This window comes from Corvus hawaiiensis, chromosome Z (genome assembly GCF_020740725.1).
Source record: "Corvus hawaiiensis isolate bCorHaw1 chromosome Z, bCorHaw1.pri.cur, whole genome shotgun sequence".
In the NCBI taxonomy this organism is placed as follows: domain Eukaryota; kingdom Metazoa; phylum Chordata; class Aves; order Passeriformes; family Corvidae; genus Corvus; species Corvus hawaiiensis.
The window spans coordinates 20,228,559-20,247,586 of NC_063255.1; the positions used below are offsets into that span (position 1 = coordinate 20,228,559).

The 19,028-nt window shown below is 41.7% G+C and overlaps 1 long non-coding RNA gene across 5 annotated transcripts in view; it reads right to left on the bottom strand.

The window, feature by feature from the left end:
- The window catches only part of LOC125319989, a 36,058-nt gene extending 17,421 nt beyond the window's left edge, over positions 1-18,637 (bottom strand). The window contains exons 1-2 of one of the 5 annotated variants that reach the window (XR_007200953.1): positions 9,457-13,482; positions 6,947-7,094 (exon numbers count right to left, since the gene is read on the bottom strand). This is a non-coding gene — a long non-coding RNA (uncharacterized LOC125319989). The other 4 variants (XR_007200954.1, XR_007200955.1, XR_007200952.1 and 1 more) reach the window with 4 other exon arrangements.
- Positions 18,638-19,028: the final 391 nt, after the last annotated feature.

Sequence of the window (19,028 nt, forward strand, 5' to 3'; positions counted from 1 at the left end):
TCCCAACTCCCTTCTGGCATCCAGCAAGCTGCACTTCTACTGTTCATTTTGGGCATGGAAAATAAATACCTCCTTCTCCAAATGCATTGTGGTTTGGGTGTACAACACCACAAGCATGACGGAGTCAGTGACAATTGTACCTGGGGCAAAAATAGCTAGTTTGGGGATGAAATGCTGATGGCTAAAATCACATCTTTCCTTAATGTCCCAAAAAGTGGTTCCTTGCCTTTTTCCCCCATTGTAGGTCCAGATGTCCCTTCCTGTTGAGTGAGGAAATCAAAAGAGACCACTCTGTTCAGGTTGCTGTATGAGCTCTAAGCACAAGTGGCTGCCATGAAAGCATTATCGACAAGGAGAAAAGATCTGATGATGAGGAGTAGAGAGATGCTGGGGGAAAAGGAACTGCATCTCAGGCACTGGAAGAAGGAATTTTACCCTCCCCCTGTAGACCATAGAGGAGTCAAAGGGATATGGCAGATGAGATGAGAGAACTGGTTTGGAAATTTGCTCTGTTTCTCACAAGAGGTCATATGGGTGGAGAAACGTGTCCAATCCTAGGGGCAATCTGTGAACCCAAGGCTGAAACCGTGCAGAGAAAATTCCCTGGAGGAAAGAACATCAATTAAAATTCTGAAATGGAAAACATCACAGAGGCTCATAAACAGACAATATTTAAATGTCTGTCAGCAGATACTCTGGATTATACTCTGGATTACCATGTGCTACCTCAGACAGCAAAAGAATGACCAGCCAATAAATACAACAAAAATGCCCAATCACAACAAAATGCTACAGGAAATTTCCACACCAAAAGAGTCCCTCTAGCAGCATTTTTAAATGATTTTTCTCTATGTGACTTATAACTGAATATAATATATATGTACCTTAGCTAGCATGATGGGGTCTAGTGTGATATAGAATAAGTTGATTACATAATTGCTACCATGAATTGCACTGTAATGCTATTAATATACAAAAAGTGTTTGCGGGATTGGGACCTGAGCTCCTACCCCATGAAACTTACCCCAAATCTCTAGTTAATTCTTGTAATACTGCTCTTCTTTGACTGCACCTAATTAGAGGATTGCTTGGTGAGAGATATATATGACTATCTGTATGCATATATAAATATTCATATAAATAAACATATAAGTATCTACAGATGAATATATAAATATCTTCACATGGAGAGATTTGAGCCAATGTTAAAATGCATCTTCTTTCCAGCAATGTCAACAAAATTTTAATAGATGAAGATTTCTGAAAATTTCAGTTGGTTTGGGTTTTAAGACTTTTTGGTACAGATTTATCCTCTATGTTTTATTTATTTAGTTAATTGCTCTAAGTTAGGTCATGGTCACCCTTGTATTTCTCTATAGTTGAAAGAGAGAAGATGAAGATACTCTTAGAGAAGGTGACTCTGACCTTTTTTGGGTTGAATCACCCTCTGGAGGTGCCTATTTCATCCCTGCCTAAGCAGCAAATATAGGATTACTTCTTACTTAGCATGCTGACTTAAAAAATTGAAGTCAAATTTGGTCCCTAGTTCCAAATTCCTTCATCAGCCAAATAAAACAATGTTTCCCCTTATCTGGAGTGCATCAGTAAAAAGGTGTTTGAAGACAGTGAATTAAGCCTTGTTTGTTCAGTGGTTGACCCCATCTTGGGACAGGCATCTGGAACTGGTGACATCAATTCTAGAGATGTCAACCCAACATCACTGGCCTCACATGATTATGTTACAACTCTTTGACAGCTGAAGCCACATGAGGTGCTCCTCTCGCTCCTCTTTTTAATATAAGCATGTTTCCACTCATCTGGGCGAATCTCAGATTTCCTTGAAAAATCATCTCTTAAAATTCAAGCACAGCTAGGATGAAACACAGTGGGGTTTTTTCAATCTCTTACAAGACTGTACCTATCATTTAGGACAGAAAATGACTTAAGCTTGAGCTAGACACCCGGTCTCCATCACAGATAATAGAAAGAGGCAAACATCTTCAGAGGGCAATTAATCCCTGGGGTCGGTCTTGATTTTGGTAAAGTGAAAGTCGTTTTGGGGTGGGTATGAAACGTAGGAATGTCTTGCAACTGTGATAAATAGAAGGAGAGGTGTTATGAGAAGAATGAAGGCAACAGTACAGCTGCTACACATCTGAGCTAGGGGTGTACACACTGGAATTCATCTCATCCAACTTCATCCACTTAAAAGATCATCATCAGGCCCAAGTTAATCTAGGCTCTTTTCTAGTTGATGGAGAGAGCATGACCAGAGGGCCCATCTAGTATCTGCACTACTGGCAGCCAAAACACTCATGGCATGTGCCAGCACTTGCCATCAACTTTAGCACAAACCTTGATAACTAATTGCTCGGTGGCTCACTTTTAGTCAACTTAAGTGAGGTGAGATGGATTCCACACCAGGTATTTCCTATGGAGGCAAATTTGCTTTATTTAAATGTTGAGTTGAGAACAGGACATAGTCCTTCAGAATTCTTTTGTGCTATAGGCTCAGGAAATGCATAGCCTGGAAAAAGAGCATTAGCTCACCTAGTCTAACCACTTGGATATCATCAGCTATTAACTGCCACACAATTATAACTGCACTAAACCTAGTCAAATGCTTTTGCTTAAACTTAACCTGTACTTGGCTACAATTGCTTTTCAGTGTTGGACTGAAGACATCAAAAGTAAGAGAATTTCCCTCATCTCTGTAGTTTGTTCTGAGAGCTAATTGCCTTCCCCACTATAAATGTGCACCTTTTTCCCCCATTTGAATTTGCCTGGCTTCCAGCCACTGACTCTTGTTAAGACTTTATCTTCAAGATTCAAGATCCCTTTACAACCCAGCATATTTCCCTTAGGAGGAAACTTACACATGGTCACAGAGGAAATATATAACAGAGCAAGGAACCAAACCTTACACTCTGAAATCTCAGGATAATGCCCAGATCATCAGCTCATCCATGCTGCTGACAGCACATTGGAGAATGGGGATGGATAATGGTTATTAATGCAGCATGAAGACAGGGTTTTTACAGGTGAGACTGTGAGAAAGGATAGTGTTACCTCTGTCTTGTCCAGTGATACACACTGCATTGGCAGCTGGGGTGCCACAGGAGAGACCTGGTTATACAGGACACAAATGTCTCGGGAACTCAGCAATGTATGGCTCTGGCCTCTCATGAGACAGATGGTTTCCCACATTTCTGCTTCAATCTGTTTCTAACTTAATAGCAAATGTCTGCCTTGATTGTACTCTGACTTTCATGAACCAGACAATGCTCTCTGCAACACCGCAAGTAGCAGGTGCCCCTGAGCCTGACATCCCTCATCCTGTTCCTCCAGCTTCCCCTCCTGGCATCCTGAGGTTATTGTGGCAAAGACACACGAAAGGGCACACAACTTTTATGGAAAGTGGCAAAATTCATATATGAGAAAGCATCTTCTCCCTCCCTGGAGCTTCACCTTGACGTTGTGAACTGAATCTCTGCTCTCTGTCTGCTGCAGCCCCACATAAAAAGAAAATTGTTTCTCATAAATTACTTCAGAAATGCACATTGCATGTTAATTGTAAAATAAACAGTTTAAATTCATTTCATTGAGCATAACATCAGAAAGAAAATGAGCCAACTGCAGTAGATTATTTTTGTTGGATAGGTTTCAATCATCTTTACTGATGCCCTTCATTCTTCTCCTGATTACCATCACTAAAAATCCCCATAGCAAATTTCATCTGAGTATCTAAAAATAGAGATATTTATAACTTAGCTGTTTTTGTCTCACAGTTCTCCTCCCCCTTTCCTCCTTGCATTTCTAATCAGACTTATTTCAGAAATATGTAAAACATTCATGCTAGGACTATGTACGGAGAGGAATGTGGGGATATCACCACCTTCTTTTTTATCTGTACCATAGCTGGCCAAAGGAGTAGGTTCAGCCCATTCCCATTAGCTCTGCCCAAAGTTGTCCCATGAGACTTCTTCTCTCAGCTGCTTATATGAACAGTGCCTATTGACATTCAGATCCAGCCAGGTTAGCAAAGAGTTCCTAATAAGACTGATTAAACAAATCTAGTTTGCTTTCACAAAAAAAAAAAAAAAGCGTGAAGCAGAAAACACAAATAGTCCATCCCACAGGCCAGCCAGAGCAGAAGGCAATATATGGGGCAAGACAGAGAGCAGCATCTTCTTCAGCTAGTTGCACTACATCCAGGAGATGTGTGATCAAGGCATTAGTGCAAATTCTCACTCAGAATAAAAGCACCACAACTCTACTGACTTCACACCAATGAGAAGCCAGCTGATAAGCTGGATGCAAAACCAGCAAGTTTCACAAGTTCAGAGATGGGTGGATGTCACCCTTCCATGCTTGATCTTTTGTTTGACATCCCAAAAATTAAGCAATTCATATTGAAATCAGAAGTCTACCTGTTGAGCCTACATGATCACTTTGTAGGTTCCAAGTCATACCTTAAGGCACAAGATAAATTGAAACTTAGCCCAGTCTTGTTTAAAATTCAGCTCAGGTTCATAGAACTACAAACCTCAGTTAACCCTGTGAACTTGGCTCAGTTTTAGGGTTTGAACAGTCCAGGTCTAAACACATTTAAAACACTTTTTCTTTTTTTCAAAAGCAACCTGGGCAACAACTGAAAGCCTTGGGAAAAGTTCCTCTGCATAGAAAAATAGCTAATGCATCAAGTTATGGTTTCTTAATGGCATTCAATTAACACATCACTGTTGTTAGCTGATTAAAAATTAACTGCGAATACACATTTAACATTTAGTACTTACAAATGTTCCTTGATTTATTAAAATTGTCAGGAGTTAAGGAGTCTTGGGATAAGCAAGGAATATTTTCTTTGCCTATTTTGGTAACTCTGTAATGAAGCAAGCAGCTTTTAACAGGGAATTCAGACTTGAAAACTTTTCTGTAAAGCACATTATTAATCATTCTTCAGATATTAATGCTCACTTTCCTCAGTTCGTGCTGTTTGTGATAGTGTGTATTGACTAGCTGCTGTTGCACTGGAAGAAATCCCCTACTTCAGAATTGCAAAAGAAGGGAATGTTGTTTGGAAATGTGCAGATGAATTTCCTCTCTTATTGTATCTGCCAACAGGAAATCTGCACACTGACTTTTTGGATTGCAGTATGGCAACAAATGCCACCATGGGCCTTTTGCTGCATGTGCCACCACTACATCAACAAGGAAAGAGGTGACACCCCCAGTCTGTAGTTAGGAGCCAGCAGATGGAAAGCCATGCTCAGGAGAAGCACAGCCAATGCTGGACATGAATTGCATCCTCCACACAGAGGGTTTCCAGTGACTGGCAATCCCATCCCACCTCTGATGTGACTTACAGGACCACCTCTGGCAGACCCATTGATGCAGCCAGTCTGTGCTCCCTGTCATCTGACACCGGTGTTGTTCCTTCTATGATCTTTCTAAATTTGGACATGTCAGTACTGATGGTGTGTATACTGGGCTGGCTCCGACTGCACGTGCAGTTGCTGCAATCACATGTTCAAATAGACATTTAAGCCTCTGAAGAAATATTTGTACTCTCAGATGTGGCTAATGTGTTTATTGAACCAGGTCCAGGCAGTGACAGGCACGAGGACACTGCAGAAATAAAAACAATGCAACCAAGAAGCAGCAATAGCAGTGCAAAGAGCTCAACATTTCAGCTAAAAAAAGTCAGGGAAAAGAGAACTTTCCTCCTACCTGAGCACTGATATTTCAGGTCCGCCTGCTTTAGTCCATAATCGTGCCTCTCTGATTAAGTGACATATGGATGCAGATCATGAAAACAAGACTCCTACAATGTGAGCATTTGGTCACCCTGCTCGTGAGATGCTGACAAAAATCTCTTAAACACAGAAGTTGACTTCAAGCACTGTAATTTTCTGTCTTTGCTCTGCCACATTGCTCTACCCCCAGTATAAAACAAATGAGGAAAAAAAATAGAAGAGAAATGAAAAAAAATTAAAAAAAATAAGCTTGGGAGCACTTTTTATCACATTCCCCTCTGACTTGCTCCTGGGGAACACAGCAGTGTTTTTCCTTAGTTCTGTACCTAATGAAACTCTTGTCATGATGCAGGGATTAATCTGATTATTTATTATTTGCATTAAGATGATACCATCTGCCCTTCTCTTTTCTCTTCTTTTCTCTTCTCTTCTTTTCTCTTCTTTTCTCTTCTTTTTTCTTCTTTTTTCTTCTCTTCTCTCTTCTCTTCTCTTCTCTTCTCTTCTCTTCTCTTCTCTTCTCTTCTCTTCTCTTCTCTTCTCTTCTCTTCTCTTCCCTTCTCTTCTCTTTTCTCTTCTCTTCTCTTTTCTCTCCCTCCCTGAATTATCTGTTGTGTAGAGCAAGATGGGCACTGTGTTAAGAAAAGGTGGTTATGCCTGTTTCAACGAAGGAAAGTGAGGTGGGGAGAAATTAGGGATTTAGCTGGAGTTTGCTGAAGCACAGTCAAAAGTATCCTATCCATTTCTATGGGCTATGTATCAGGCCCTAAGCATAAGCCTACTCTGCATAAAACATCACTGTGAGATAGAGATTTAAATTAGCTCCAAAATAGCCGAGCGTCTGCACTGCAGCATCGCCACCTGAAGAGAGGCTAGTTCTGGCTGCTCAAGCAGACAGGTCATCCCAGCTTGGTGCTGGTAAACTGAGGTCCTGCAGCCTCCTCACTCAGAGCTGGCTCAATGTACAGCACTCCAGGCTGTATCGAACACAAATGCCCAGGATAACCTCCCTCAACTAGCACAGGAAGCAGTAAAATGAGAAAATAATGTTTTCAATCACAATATGTACTTTACCACCATCCTGTCTCAAAGTATAGCTGCCATGCTGACAAAACAGGGTTCAGGATGAATGGTAGGTAAGAACATTGCTTTCAGTTTTGCCTGTTCTCTACCATATTTATTGTGGCTCTTACCAGGTCTAAAATTCCAGTTTATGAGAGGGGACCTCATCAATGTCTTTCAGTGTCTGGAGGGAGGTGTCAGAGGATGGACCAGGCTCTGCTCCATGGTGCTCAGCAATAGGACAAGGGACAATAGATGCAAACCGATGCACAGTTTCACCTGAACATGAGGAAGATCGTTAATCTAAGCATCCTTGAAAATCTGTGTTTCACGTGCACTTAAAAATGAAGTGTCTGTGCATATCTGATGCCCTTAACTGTTGAGTATTTTGCTGCCATTACTTACTGACAGTGATGCCTCAAGAAAAATCTAGCACTAATAACCCTTTTGCCCAGTGGGGATGCTGACTTTCACCTGGTCAGAAGCCCATGAGCTGATGACCAGATCCCCACACTCTCCGCAGATACACCCTACTCCACTTAGTAGGCTGGTCTTGTCTTGCCAGTTGCTTACATGAACCACATGCTGCTGTTACCACCATTTGCTGCTTAAGTCTGAGCCTGACATTCTTCAAGGAAACGAAGGGAAAGGGCTTACTCACCCCAGTGCTCTTCATGTGAAAAGTATGACAGAGCTTATAGACCTCAGAGACAAAGAAGGATCTACCCAGGCAACAAGAAAATCCTGTCAGAAAGCAGGCATTTGTCAGGCAGTGAAATAAAAGGCTCATCTCCACACACACACAGAGAAGCCCAGAGCATAATAATGGTGAGGAAGGGGCACCCAAATAATTTCAGGGAAGAAATGAGCCCCTGTCATGCCTCGTCCCAGGGGTGCTCATAAGGAGCATCATCCCACCCTAGTGAGACACAGGAGCTGCTCTCTGGAGCACCTCAGGGACAGAGAGAGGTCAGTACCCAGGGGCACATTATGAGGTGCACGAGAAGAGTGTTTTGGGATAGGATGGAACTTATGTGATATTTGGAAGAAGTAAGAAAACTGAAAAAGGGGGGAAAGGGAGGGCCAAAGTGGTTTGGGAGAGCCAAATAAGCAGAAACTGAAGGAAAAGGGGATAAATCAGTCAGCTGTGTAAATAGGACTGGCTAGTGCTCTTGTGTTTGGGATGGTGTGTGCAAGGTGTCTGTACCACCCTGGAGGGGGGCCGCAGCCTCAGGTCCTCCCAGGACCAGGTGCCAGCAACATGAGGGAGATTGGGATTCCCAGGTAGCTACTGGTCAGACTAAGTGTCTGAGCCCAGCTACTGGTGGATCCACATTTTTCACCCTGACCAGCCAGAGAGGGGACATGAAGGGCTGCGGGTGCTGACTGTGTATGTGCAGTGTCTTTGAGGTGTATGGATCTGGATCCATCTCTGTATAAATACATATGTTTGTGTGCCTGTGCATCTGCAGGGAATACATGCTCTGTCTCCGGACTCGTGGGACCTCTGGTGTGGATCTGTAGCAGTCTCAGCTCTCCCAGGCTGCCAAATTTGGTCTTTCCCTAGCAATATTTTCAATCCACGAAAAATGCAGGTGTGCCATATGCAACAAATTCAGGGATCTCAGTATTCAGAGTCAGACTTTGGAGGTTTGGAGAGGCTACTGTATCATAATGCTCTGTTTGATAAGCTTTACCAGCCAGATCTGAGGAAAGGAAGGAGAAAAGGAGGTACCTTTGGACAGTCCTGCCAGGCAGATGGACAGGGGAGCTTTTCTTTTCAGTTGAATGATCCCAAGCACAATTGCAGGGAACAGTTTATGGTGCAAAAGGAAAGATAATAAGAATCTAATGTGAAGGAAATTTTCAGATTAACAACTGTCTTCTCACTCTCTCCACAGGCTGATATTGCTTGGTGCTTTCATTTTCTGTTACGCTTTACATCCAAGCAGACTGTGATCTCTCTTGATGAAGGCACTGAGACAAAGAGCAGTTGGGTGCCTAAATATCTCTGAATACCTCTATGGACATAGCTCTGAAGACCCTGAGCATTCAAAATTCAAAATGGGGTTAGATTCCTCCAGCTGCAGAACAATAACTTTTATAGCCCTTTTCCCCAGACAGTCTCAAAGCCTAGAGTTTGAGACTATAATGAGAAGTTTAGAGCAATTGAAGTCTCTTATTTCATATTCATCTGAATGAGGACAGCCTGGAACCTGAGATATCTCACTTTTTCGTTTAAATAGCTAGACCTTTTTTATCTATGAAAGGGGCCTTGAGTAAAGTAAGGCCTTGTGCTGAACTTGAAGACATCAGGGATGGTTCAAGTTATACCTATCAGATTCAGAGGCTCAACTTTGCCTAATTCCTGGATCTCACTGGGATTTAGTCAGGAGTTAGCCAACCCACTGTTCAAATTCAGGGGTGCCCAGGGCAGGTTTTCAGGGTAAAAGCATAGAGATCAAGAGATTTATTATTCCCATGGATTAAAAAACTGAAAGGTCATGTGGTTTAGATGACAATTTGAGAGCATCTTTGGCACCAAATTAATTGTTTGAGAGTGTTCCTGAAAAGAATTTATGAGCAACAGAGTAATGGGCTTTGCAGGCACTGTTTGCAATTGGAAAAGGTTTCATCTCACCTAGTTTTTCCCATTCCATCAGGTAGCACTGAACCTGGGCTCCTTCCAGTGACAGAGGTAAGCAAAGAGACTCCTTCTTCTGCAAGCTATGGAACATGAATTATCTTCCTCATGGGTCTGTCTCTCTCTTTCTGCTATAGGAAGGAAATTGGATGTTTGGCTTAAAATAAGAACAGAGAAGAAAAGATGGACCTTGCCTGGCACCACACTCTTTCTTCCCAAAGCCCTGTCCTAACTGGCACTGAGTTTAAACCATAGAAAATGTCAAAATCTTATTCTATAAGTGGAAGACGTTCACTAGCATGATGCAGCTTGTTAATTATGAAACATTAAACATACCAGGCCAGATTTTGATATCTTGACAATGATGGCAATCTTGTATACAAATAGTCCTGCTGTAATAAATTGGACTATTTGTGTAATGGGATCTACCCAAGGCTACGAGTGACTCTGTGAATCCAAATCTGACACCTAATATTTATAATGGCGTTAGATGACTCAGGGCTTCGTAACAAAACAAGGAGTTTTTCAGCCTCTGGCTACCTGCTTTAATCTCACCGCTGTCAACCGTGACAAAAAGTCAGCACCCCATGACAGCTGTTCAGAGACATCCTAATGAGCGGGTGATGTCGGAGGTCCCGGCGGACATCACCCCGGGAAGCAGAGCTGTGCCCCGGCCCCCACGCTGGCAGCCACAGCGGAGCAGCGCTGGCCTCCGGGTCAGGGTCGGAGCATGTCGGGTGGCACAAAGAAACCGGCGCTGCCGCCATCCTGCAGCATCTGCTCCGGGAGAAAGGCATGTCTCGGGACTCCGGGCACAGCGAGGACACAGCACCCCATCAGCATGCACGACCAAAAATAATCCCTCCCCCTGACAACTTTGGCTCACCAGCGAGGCCTAAACCATGTATTCTTCAGGGAGTGCAGCAAACCCAGAGACCATAATTAAAATATGTTAATCTACACTGGGCACTTACCCATGGATAAACACTTCCATTTGGCACAGTTTCCTGCAATCTTCTGAGATTTGTGACTGATCTCAGTACCCCACTCCTTTCCCTTTTGGCATTTTTGGTCTTACTTTTGAGCCAAAAAGAAAGAAATCAATAAAAATAAATAAAATTCAAAGTAAAAGAGAGAGAGAGGGGGAAAATGACACTTTTTTTCCTCATAAGTTTTGTAATTCCAGTTCGCTTTTACTGAGGGTGGGGGAATGCTGTTGCTAAGCTATGTGTTCATTACAGCCAGGGGGAAAAAATGAGGTTGGCTCCCAGTTTTGCTTATGTTGTTAAAAGAGTCTCTGAAGCTGCAGTTCTGGAACAGGTCTCCTCTTTCTTTGAAAGCATGCTGTTTGATAGACTGTCATTTGTCCCCTCCTTTCAGAAGAGCCAGCTGGCAGCTAAGTGCTAAAGCCAGTGACTTGCATGTGTTTTTCTGACATTTAACAAATGGGAACAGCTTGCAAATCTGCATTAACTCACTCTGTCTCACAAATAATCATCGGCTACGCGGTGTAGACATTCGAACATTAGCGCAAACACAAAAGGGAGCGGGAGTCTGTGGGAAAAACAAGTTGGCAAATAAAAGATGTTTCACTAAGGGACAGATAAAGCTTTTTGGTTTAGATGGAGGGTTCGGATATAGCTCCTGAAGATGGGGGGTGGTTGGAGGTATGAGAAGAGCGTGAAGGGAACCAATCCTCTCCCTCTATCCGCAGGGTAAGATATCGGATTTACACCTGAAATTATAGTGTCCTTCCTCACCATTCACAAGTGTTTATCACCAGAGCATTTTCATTCTGCATCTTCCACCTGAGACATTCTGAGGAAAACACAGAAAGTGCACCCAACACTAAGTTGTTTCCTCATCAGCGTTTCTATGTGGGAGCTTACGATGTCCCCAATTTTTTCTCTTTGTAAATTAACATAAGATTTTGCTACTAGCATAATAAATGCTACGGGATTGTTCAGGTAATAAAGGAACATGGATAAACTCAAAACATGATTGGTTCTGAGGCTAAAATATGGCATGCAAAACATTTAATTTCTAGGCTTATGTCTGAGATTTGGACTTTTTACTTGAAAAAGAAATATACACTTAATTCCTTTAGCCTCTCTGAAAACTATAGCTACAGCTTTCAGGGACTGAAAGACAAATCCAACTGTTATTTCATCTTAACCTCTCTTTATTTGCCCCTCGTGGAGACTGAGAAAGGCTCATGCCCAAGTAACAATGCAGACATTTTCCTCTGGTGTAAGAATACCCCTTTTCTTTCTTGGTTCACACTCTTAAATGGGGACAAATGAAGTTCACGTAAAATTATGGGAGAACCTCACATACAGACCATATGAGTTTGTGGTGATTATCTTTCTTTGAAATAACACTCAAGCCAGGACTCCAACACTTAGACCAAAACACCTCTCTTACTGAACCTAAGTCCTGTGCCTGGGAGTCATCACACACTCGTGGCACCTGCAGGTACATCTCTCAAGGCTGTGAGTAGTGAGTCGCAGGGCAGAAGTGATCCCCCTTCTCGAGCAAAAGAAAACCCCCACAACAATGGCAGTTATGATTTCCAGAAAGTATCTGATGGATTTGAGTGCAATTAAAAATCGTTTTGCCTAGTGGAATCAAAATACTTTGCACTATTGGTAGCTGGGAAGGAAGCATGCCTTGGCTGCCTCATCTAGCACACTAACTTTTCCGAAAATGTTGATGTTCAGAAAAAGGGTGACTGCACCTGTATTTCTGACATAATTTAGCCAAGATGATATAAACTATATACTGTACCACTTTGTCCCAGAATTCTCCTACCCCACCCTAGTTGCAGTTTAAAATAGGGATTATATGCAAATTTTTTACTAATCTCATTAATGCCAAGAAAAAGAAGCCTGGGATCAAATCTTGTACCAGCTTTTCCACTAGGAAAAAGTCAGCAGCCTGTAAGACCCTGTGAGGACACAGCCCTTCTGGAACCTGCCTGGTCTGTAGGCAAAGCTTTAGTGTACGCAGGAAATTGTAGACAGTTGAACCCCTCTTCAACTGGAAGCAAAAGCAGTCCCATACTTTCCTGGGTGTGCAAAGACTGTCCCAGAAAGAACAGCAGAGCCATAGGGGCTGGATGGCTGTGCCTCCCCTCACCTGAACATCTACAGACAAGTTTTTTTGGGAGTTAAAGATTCAGGCTTCATTGAGTCACCAATCTGATCTAGTGGGTAGCATTCCTGCTTACGGCAGGGAGAGACTAGATATTCTCTGAGGTCCCTTCCAACCCAAACCATTCTATGATTCTAGGCAAATAAAGAGGTATTATTTGTGCTCAGCTATGTTCCTCCTTTCCCCATTCCCCCCCAAATATATGGTCTACTCGTAAAAAATAATCTGGTCATTCCAATCAGCTACAGGAAGTTCAAGACTGTGACTGATAGATTGTATGCACCATCTCTAATTACTCTGTCATCTGTTTTCTCTCAAGTACTGGGCAATTTCAATGAAGCCTTAAGTAGGGAACTCAAGTCATACTTCCTTGTCACATATGCACTGTACTTTGTTTGCCTCTCTGAAATATAAGCACTGCCACTTTTCCTGTAGGATCCATATTTCTTTTTACTACTTCCCTCTACATTCTTCTCTCTCTCTCAACATTTCGCAAGTTTGTTCCTGAAAAAATATCCATCTGTAAAAAATAAACAGAACAATAAGACCTTGTAGGCATGATGTAAGTGTTGCTTGCATTTTTTGTACTGATACTTACATATTTAATTAAACACAGTCCTGGCAGCTTTGTAATTGTTTAAGAGTATTCTAACAAAAGCCTAACTGCTGAAGTGGGCAGAATTGTGTATTCCTTCATTTTTCTTGCTCTCCTTTAGCACATTCTGTGCAGTGCAGGAGTGAGTGTATGATTTACTATCGTCCTGGAACAATCTCTGCAAAACCTTACTTCTGATTCCCCTCCCCATCTCTGCCTGTTCACACACACATCTACACATTTTGTATCTGGAGTGGTCCCAAGGGAAGATCTGATTCATCTTGTACACCTACCTGAATTCAGTGAAGTTTCACCATCATGGAGGAGTTTGGCCCCTTCCAGCAAAGCTCTGCAGTGGTTACCAAATATATATGAAACAACCCAAAAGGTATTCTCTTCCAGATTATGAAGCAGCAGATCAGGCAGGCAGATGGAGCAGGCAGACAGGAACAGATAGGATTTTCTCTCAGAAAAAGAAATGGCAAATACTTCCATGGATGAGCTCAGAGCAGTGCAGCTTTGGAACAAATATGTGAAAGGAATTTCAGGGGCTTGGAGGAAAGTTGTAACTAAAAAAACCAGATGTTACCAACTGCAAGAAAGACAGAAGTGTTCTCAGCATGCTTGTGCCAGGTGCAGCTCCTTGACCCTCTTGATGCTATAGGATGCAACTGGCCAACAGATACAACCAGTGTGAGACCTCTAAAGATGCTGGGGTGCATCTTCATAAAACACCATGGAACAAAATAAAAACTGCCCAGAAGTTTACTTCTGAGCAACCTTCATGCTAGAAAAAAGTAATTCCCAGAAAACAGCTGGTCAAAATCAGGAAGTGCAGGGTAAAACTCACATTCAAAAGTTTCATACGTCTCATTACCAAAGCCAAACCTTTTGGTGCAAAGATATTATGCAAGAGCAAATCTCAGTGATGAGATCAATGCTAGAGTTATTCCTGAAACTTTGTTTTTGTGAAAATTCCTGCTCACAGCAGCTGCCATAAACTAACGAATGGACTTTGTCCTCCAGGAGAACTTGTCCTGTGCTCAAGGAGCTTTAGATCGGACCCAAAGGTGTTGGTTTGCTGTGATGAAGTTTGCTATGGACAGGCAAAGAAATATGAAGCAACAGACACAGACTGACCTTTCCTAAAGAAAAGTTAGGCCTAGGTAACAAAGTCATTCCCTACTCTCTGGATCATTTAACACTTTATAACATTTTTAGATGCACGTTTCCAACCTTACTGTCATTCATGGTTGTTTGTATAAAGATATCACAGGAATGTTTGGGTTTATTTTTGTTGCTGTTGTTGCATTTTTTTTTTTTGGTTGGTTGGTTGGTTTGGTTTTTGTTGTTGTTGTTGGATAATCAGAGACACCAAGCAAATATTTGGAGAGTATAGAGCTCAATGACACAGAATAGCTCAGAGACAAATCGTTTTGGATACTCTTAGAAAAGACCTAGTGGCATTTTTTTTTAGCGAATAAGAATCAGCCTAACCTTTGCATGTACATTGAGCAACAGTATCGATCCACAAACCTCCAGGGACAGCTTACAGGCAGAAGAGGTCAGGAAGAAATGCTCCCCGTTGCACAGCAGGGTGTTCATCGGGAGGAACCATGGAGAGACATTTGTTATTCATGATTTCCTGGAAAATCTCACTGACCTCTCCAGTGCTACTCTTTGCTGTAAAAAATTTATGTGAGGAATGAAGCCAAACCAAAGCACCAGATTAAACTACTGAGCCTGGGACCGAATGGGAGAGGTTACCCAGCACAAAGAGAACAACATGTTTGAGTTCATGCTATAAAGTCAGACTGAAAGTCCAAAATCTGCAGCCAAATACACTTTTAAATTTCCAGGTAGCCACTGAAATATCATTCTTATAGATGGAAATTCCTCTCCTAGTTCCTTTTGGAAATAGATTGTTGTGTCTGGAAACTAGAATGGGAAAAACAGGGCTGCTGCAATTGAGCTGTCGCTTCTTTGGACCTGGTCCCTATCTCTTCTAGCCTTTCCTCCAGAACATGTAAAAATTTCAAAAAAAATCAAAAAGTAACATGCAGGCATTTATGGCTGTGCAGGCATGTGCTCGCATGTATGTGAAAGAGACAGATGGGGAGAGGATTCCTGACCCAGAAGTGTGATTAAATCCAAAGCAGGTTGATAAAGGATCTACTGTAGTAGGATGTATTAAAAAAGAGAGTTATTGTATCTTCTGAACTGATCAAGGTGATAAAGTAACTGATCACACAGAAGAACTGCTGGAACTGCACCCAATTCTACTCTATGAGTAAACAGAGTCCTGTGGCTCATTCAAGAGGCTATAAATTTAAGCTTAGTATTTCAGGTCTATATCTAAAGAGTGACAGAACCTCATATCTCCTGATTCATCCAGAAAGAATGCATCATCTTTTTGTACCAATCTAATCAGAAACACTTTTGCCACGTCCATTTTTCTTTTTTAAGTCAAAAAAAGGCACAGAAGAGATTTAGTTTCGGGTTTTCTTTTTTTTCCTCCCCTTCCTCCTGGATATGGAAAAAATAAAACCAACCTCGACTTTGCTAAGCTCTGACGCAGATACCCTCATTGCACATCTCACAGCAGAGCAACTCATCCCAACCCTGTGCTTTAAGTACCATCTAGTGGTTACAAACATATTTGCATTTCTGTTGTTGGAAGGTCTTTTAATTCAGATTTCTCATCTTTTAAGAGATTAACTAGTGCTATCATTTTCTGAAATAAAAATAAATACTCTTCCATTTATTATTCTTTCCCTTTTTTGGAAGAAAATCTTCATATCTTTTTACTTACATCATCTCAGTTCCACCGCAATATTTAGCAACTTCAGAGAAAAGAGGGCTCAAGAAAAATCTATGTGTTTTTTTTCCTTTTACAGATAGAAAATAAATGTCAACACATGATCCTGCATTCCCTTTTTATTTTTAAGATTTTCCATTAAGAGTTCAACACATATGTCTCTGAATATGCATTTGAGAATTGCCCTTCAATTTGAGCCATTTATTATTTTTGAAAGTCCTGCTCCCGCTATCTACCTATCTTATAATAATATCTCTCTTTGTGTGTTCCCCTTTCCATATTGCCTGCCATCTGTTACACGATCGCTGAGAGATAAGCCTGGTTCACTTGTTTGATTAGTTATCTTGCTTTCTATGTCAGTGGACATTGGTTAAACATACCCATTGTGTTGCCCTCCTGATATCAGCAAAGTTACACCGTAAACAGAGAAAGGGGACCTCCTCTTTTCCACCAAATCTATGTGACTCTCTTCCAGCACAAGGCTCCAAATGTCCATTAAGTAATCACAGTCAATCCCCTTTAAACAATGGTTTGGGAGAAATTAGATTTTGTCTCATTCTAAAATAGACATTTATGACAGATTAAATGAAAATGTTTAAGACACCTGTCTTCTCCCTGATTCTAAAGGTTGCTCATCGATACAGGTCATGTTCCTTGCCATCGACCTCCAGTGATGGTCAAGCTCCTCATAAAGAGCCTTCAAGAGACTCTCCTCTGCATGACTGGCAGCCCAGGGCAGGAGGGTACCACAGCAGCTAAAAGGGTCTAAAATTAAGAAAGATGAGCTGAGTCCTGGCATGCTTTGCTCTGCTGATATGCCATGAGACCCATCAGTCAGTGAAGCTCCTAGAGTGAGGGGATGGTGCTGTTCCAGGCTCCAGGACTCTGTTCGGCTGTTCTGCTCCAGCAGCTCCTCAGGAGCCACAGGTAGCACTGTAAGGACAGCTCAAACACCAACCTGGGCATAAACATCTCTAGGTGTCTAAATTCAAGTGTTTTATTTACACACAATATCCCACTCAATACTTCAGTCAGCTAAAATTTGGCAAGACAAACTCCACCACAGAAGGTTACTAATTTCACCTTGTAAGTCTAACTGGCAAGTGATGTGAGAAAAATAAAGACAATAAAACATTTATCATTCTCACACTGCCTCAGCACAGGTTATTACCCTCTCTGAGTTTGTCCCCACAAACATTCAATTTGGTGTTTGTCACAAGTGATGGAGCAGGATCCCATAAAGAAGGTCCTGCTGCTGATGGAAAATGTTTCTGCCCCTGGTTCTCAGTCCCAGCTGCTTATGCCCTCTCCCCAACAATGAGATTTTCAGCCATATTTGCATATAACCATAGTCTAACTCTGGAGATACTAAGAATATGTGCATGGAAAGAATTCTTATATGACAGCTTAAAAAGTCAGTTAAGTTCCTAACTGAGAAAAGCATCATTTAACTACTTTCCATTTGACAAAATTTAGAGATTCCCCCTTTTCCTGATAGAATACTGCTCATGCTGCTTGTATCATACATCATAAATTGCTGCCTAATGTTGAGCTGTGAATTTTCATCCTAGAAATTCTGCTGGAGACATTTTGACATAAGCACAAGACTTATTGCTGGGCAGCCAGTAGATCTGACATCTGTGATGACAGATATTCTTTTTTCAAATGAGTATAATGACACCAGAAAGAACAGGATCAAACTTAATGTCCCTGAAGTCTTTTTCTGCGAGTTGCCGATGTACCCACATGCAGATTTCTGAGGAATCCCCATCAGCAGAAGCAGGGGCATCACACAGGGTTATGGGAGCAAGAAGAATGTACACATTTGTTTCATCAGGCAAATGCATCTTGCCTGCAGGGGTGGGGAGGGCAGGAGGGTGGAATGTGGAGACCTGGACTACAGCTAGTGGATAGTTCCTGCTCTTACAGGGGAAGATATGGCACATCTGTGGCCTACAGCACATTTCTGTTACGTTACCCAGAGCAAATAGTTTATTACGTATCATTACCTCCAAACAACAGATAATCAATTTGGATGTGTCCTTATTTACCTGGACAAACACTGGAAGGCTTTGCAATTTAATGGCCTAACTGTTTGTTAGAACAAATAGACCTATTCAATTCTGAGATCACAGTCAATCTGACAGTTTATAGTTGGTTGGTTTCTGCTTTCGAACTGTGAAACCTTGATTTGTTTTCAAGGTGTAAAATTAGCAGTAACATTTTCACATGCTAACGGGTAAGTCCCTTATTGAAACATATGACTGCACTTGCTCGATGCAGAGTGAAAATAACCTTGCTTAAAAACCCAGCACAAAGCCTATGGCCTGCCTGAATTTCACACAAGCCCTGAAGTGATACCAGGTGTGAACTGGCCCAGACATGAGCTGTCTGCTCAAGAGTAAATTTCAACTATTAATTTACAGGCTGGAGGAGGAGGTTTTCCACTCATTATAAAATTATATTATTTGTATACAGCTCTGCAGAGTAGCAATGGAGTGCTTGAACGGAGCATGAGCAGTTAAAACAGTAATTCTCTGAAATTATTAGTCTTGGCAAATCATTCCAAACCCGGGAAAGGGGTGTTAAATCATCTCCCATTGGTTTAGTAATACATTCCACCTTGTAATCACACTAGTGTAAATAAGTATGAGGTTAAAAAATGAAAGAATACCTGAACTCAAACCTCTGCCTGGAGATCTTTGAACTGAAATGAGTGAGAACAGCATACAAGGAAAAGAAAAACGGTGAGAGGAGAAAGTGCATTTTACCACCTTAAAGCATTGGTTATTTTCTCCTGTTTAGTTGGGTGGGCCAAACTAAGTTCTCAGAATCAGAGAGCCAAGATAAATTTTGAAAATATCAAACCAGACTGCAGTGAGAGAGTTGAAGACGGAGAAAGAAAAAGTCTGGCAAATTAAACATCCTGTAAACCTGGCCAGTATGGAACGAGTTGCTGTTTCCAGTACAAACACCACTTTATCCAGCAATATCTCAGCATTA